This window comes from Vigna unguiculata, chromosome 11 (genome assembly GCF_004118075.2).
Source record: "Vigna unguiculata cultivar IT97K-499-35 chromosome 11, ASM411807v1, whole genome shotgun sequence".
NCBI classification, from domain to species: domain Eukaryota; kingdom Viridiplantae; phylum Streptophyta; class Magnoliopsida; order Fabales; family Fabaceae; genus Vigna; species Vigna unguiculata.
The window spans coordinates 7280865-7285655 of NC_040289.1; the positions used below are offsets into that span (position 1 = coordinate 7280865).

At 27.1% G+C, this 4791-nt stretch overlaps 1 non-coding gene across 1 annotated transcript; it reads left to right on the forward strand.

Annotated features, from left to right (window-relative positions):
• The first annotated feature begins 2975 nt into the window (after positions 1-2975).
• On the forward strand, positions 2976-3056 carry TRNAL-AAG. Its single transcript has one exon. It is a non-coding gene; the product is annotated as a tRNA-Leu (tRNA).
• Positions 3057-4791: the final 1735 nt, after the last annotated feature.

Genomic DNA, 4791 nt, shown 5'->3' on the forward strand with positions numbered 1-4791 from the left:
TTCTCACAGATGCTTTAATTCTTGGCTTTTTATTTTCCGAAATTTTCTCTTAAAGCAGTAATATCGCAATTTACCAAAGTCTTGTGTTTTGTAACTTACTTCACCATCTCAATGCCACATTAATGTGTTCATGTTAATCTATTTAACATTTTAAACCACTTGCATGTTGAAATGAAACTTTGATTACCAAAGTAAATGGATATTTGAATACATTAATGCGTTCATGTTAATCTGTTTCACATTTTGAACAAGTTGATTATAGAAATGGAACTTTTGCTGAGTATAGTAAATGCATGTTTGAATACACAGTGTATCAGTAAATTCATTGGCTCATACCACACATTTCAAGGTTTTCTGATAAGACAAACTATCGGTGGATTTTGTATGGTTGAATCTCACAATTCAATTTGGCATTTTGCATAAAACCATTTTCATGTGCATCCACGAAGCAGAGATTCAGTAACTTTTATGAGTCAAAGAAACTTTTCCTTTTCTTTTTCCAACCATGCATTACTTTTCTCTCTCTTAGATAATCATGTTTCAATGTTTACGATGGTCAAATCTCATTTTGCTAACCCTATTAAATTTTATCCCATCAAATTACAACAAACTTTGATTGTAACGCTCCTTAATAAGAACAAAATATTTGATAATGGCTACTGTGATATCCGTGATTCATCCTGGTCCCTCTGATACATCTGTGTTGCGTTGCAGAAGCCTTTGAATGATGAATCTTACCCTTTTGCATGGCTGCCATTTGTACACGAATTCAGATATTTCCATGTGTATTGAATCAGTTTGTGTCATTTCTGCATATATTTGGACCTTTCATGTCTGTCATTCTTCTTTATCTGTTCAGCCATTAAATTGATTCACTAATAAAATTAAATCTGACATCTATCACAGATATTGGATGAATAAATTTTGTTGAGATCACCAATGCTCCATTAATATTTTGCAAGTCAACTTCTTCAGAACAGTTTCACTAAGTAATTGAAGAACCTGTGAATAATAATCTCAAAATAAATCTTACTACTTTCTCCTCTCTTATTTCTAAGCAAAATATTGTTTATTTTACTTGTTAGTTTAAAATTTTCAAATAACAGACAAACAATATATATAAAGTGATAACATGTATTGGTTAAATCACATTCTCTCTTTTTTTTCAAAATAAATGGTTTTTCTTGAGGATTTTCTTTGGTGCATCACAGTTGTAACTGGAATCATTTGTAAAACAATAATTCTTTGAAACCAAAAAAAGGACAAATTTACTTTTTGATTATTTCCAGAGAAAAGGCAGAGAATGCATCTCAGACAGCCATGCATCGGTACGTTGCATGCCAATTTTGTTTTATCAGATCAGAAAAACGCAGAAAACAGTGTTCAGAGGTTAAAATGTAACAATCTATTTGGATTCCCTATATTACATTAGCTATTAAAAATTTGATAAAAAAATAACCATTTTAGTTAATATATGAGATCAAGTATTTGCAATTTTCTTGCTATTTATATAAAAATACACAGATGAGATACTATAGCTATGATACAAATGAAAGTCATATATGTATCCGATAAATGTATATATACTTCTAGTCATTAACAGAGATGAATACTTTCAAATATTGTTTACAACGTATACAAACCAATTGATAGAAAATACATGGTAGATATTTAAGTTTCCTTATTGAACATTTAAATCACATAATTTCTAATAAAAATTAAATAAATAAAAAAATACTTAAAGTAATTCGCACTACTAAAAATTATCATATTACATGGAAATCTTCTTACAAATTTGTCAAAAATATTTTCAAGAAAAAACCTTTTTTTGTTATTTTTTTTAAGAATTTTACTTGATAGATAATTTCTTTGTGAATAATTTTTTATAAAATTATAAAATTTACAAGTATTTTTAATAAAATTTGTTACGAAAAATGTTTTACACAAAATATTTTAAAAAAAATTGACAGTAATTTTCTGTAAAAATTTATTATTACAACTACTTAATTTCTTTTATGATAATTAGCCGAACCATCCTAAATAAAAACGAAGATTTAATACACAAAGATTTCAAAATGAAATTTTTGCTTTACTAATAAAATAAATTTTATTGAATAAAATTCAACTCATTCAATATTAAATTTTAACAATTTCTTTTTTAAAAAAGTGCTATACATACTTAAAAAAAAATCATTATTACATAGTTTATCTCAATCGATATTAAATTAAGTGAAGAAATATTAATTTGAACATAAGTAGGTATCTCATATGACATTCTTTTAGTTTTCACTTTTTTCTATACATGGAATAAGATTTGTGAGTAAGTAATCTCAAAGAATCTGTGAAAGTCTTACAATTTCAAAGAAGGTTTTCTTTTTTCTGGTAGGAAGTAATTTTTTTTTTTTTCAAATTCTTCGTTTAGTTTTATACGTTTCTTCCCATTATGAATCTTTTAGAATAAATACTCGTTCTTCTTTTTGTTTGAAAATATATAAAGGATTTAAACTCTATGTTCGTAAGTCACATTTAAGTTCATTATTGAATTATACTCTTGTTAGTATTATAGTATCAATTTTAAGTAGTTTTAATAGATTAAAACTATATTTATTTAATTAAAGTGACATTAAAGTATGAAATGTCTAAAGGTTTTCTAATTTTACAATTTGTAATCAATTAACATGTTCTTTTTTAGAAGCCCAACAAGTTTATGACAATATTTTAACAAATTAAAAAAACAATTCAATTTATTTAGAATAAAACTTAACCGAAGACTCAAAATTTCAAAAAAGAAACCCTCTATACTAAAGTCATATCAAAACTAAAATAATCACTTTAAACATTCTAAACATTCAAATTAATTATAACTCAAACTTAATGTAATAAAAATATCAAAGTTTTCAACCCTTACGTAACAAAATTAATAATTTATTTGTTAATATGTATTATAACTTCAATATTATAACAATTTTATCAAAGTTGAGATGGCCGAGTTGGTCTAAGGCGCCAGATTAAGGTTCTGGTCCGAAAGGGCGTGGGTTCAAATCCCACTCTCAACAAAAATTTCGAATTTTTCCTCTTTAATTTATGATTTAAAAAAAAAATTAATACATTTTAATATATCTGTTATTTAATTCACATGAAATTTTTTCTTTTAAATTGAATAATAGTATAATATTTTGCCCGTATTTATTGTAATAATATTAATATGTCAACTATATTTCTTTTAATTAAATAAAGATTTCTCAATTAAATGGTTCACAATTATTCTTATGAAAATATATGAGTTAATAATTCTGTTTTCCTTTTGAAAATCTTTGAAAGTTCAATTCTCTAAACACTAGTTCATATTTATGAGTGTTGTGATTAAATAAATGTATAAATAAATTAAAAGTGATAGTTTTCAAAACCAATTATTTGTTTTACAGAAGATATTATAAACACTAAAAAATATTTTTATAGAAGATTAGATAATTAATTAATTTATTAATATTAATAAATAATCTCTTCAAGTTATCTTATTATTTTAATTAAGTTAATTATACTACTTTCTATAATTATATATATATATATATATATATATATATATTAACAAGTATTCAATTTTTTATGAAACTTTTATTTGATTAAATTGTCAATTCTTTTATTGAATAAAATTTTATTTATTTCATACTAATTCTATATATGACGCATATTCTATAAAATTTTGATTTTATATATGTAACGTTCCAATAGAATAATTCTAATAAATAGAACGCCACATAATTATAGTACGTACTAGAACATCGACATAAAGTATATTAGAATTAACCTTTTATCGTTATCCTAAATTATACTGGAATAGAAACCCGAAGACACAGCACAATGCCATGAATAAAATCTAAACATAGATTAGATTAAACTGAAAATGTGCTCACAAAGCAAGAAATTACAAAATAACAGTACACAAGAATAAATGCTCAACAATGAGCGATAAAGGATCCCGGAAGCCTAACTACACCGCAACCTCCCCGCCAACATCACGATCATCAAGAGTCTCGACATCTGCTCACACCAAGGATTTGGTGATCATCGCAAAAGGAAAATCCAAAGAAGAGAACAAACACAAAAAGAAAGGATAAGCTAGTGTAAAATAATTTTCAACATGTCATAGCAAGTAGATACTTAAAACAGATTATAAACATGCAACACAGTAGGCACTTAATCATGTGATAGCAAACAAGCAAGACTCTAAGACTCCATATTCAGATCATACTCTTGATATAGAATTCTAAAGGAAGTATGCATTTGTGCTGGTTTCTAAACTCTGCATAGTCTAGACGCAAGGGGTTATCACCCAACCACACACAGGGTTGATCCTCTAATGTCTTGGGCCCAATATGTCCCAAGATTAGGACTTCCTACCACTCTCACCACATAAATCATTCTGCTCTATGTGAGCGTGAATGATTATTAGAGTTCAGGATACCTTCCTTTATCTAGACATCTCCTATATCAAGGTATACACTAACCACCATCTCCAAGAGTTTCCCTTGAAACTCTTTTACCAACAATTTTCACATGCCATCTCAATCTGAAAACATAAGTATAAGGGGACAAAAAGGAGACCAAGGTCAAGACTTAGGTGAGACCAAAGCTTATAAGTTAAAAGACGAAGTGAAACAGAAACTGAGGGGATTACTTACTTGGAAGGAACTCGTAACTTAGCCCATAGAGAATGCTTGCTCAAAACCCTAGCAGAGCACTTTGGTGGAGAAAAGAGAGGGAGAAAGAGCTGATTTCTAGAAATGAGAT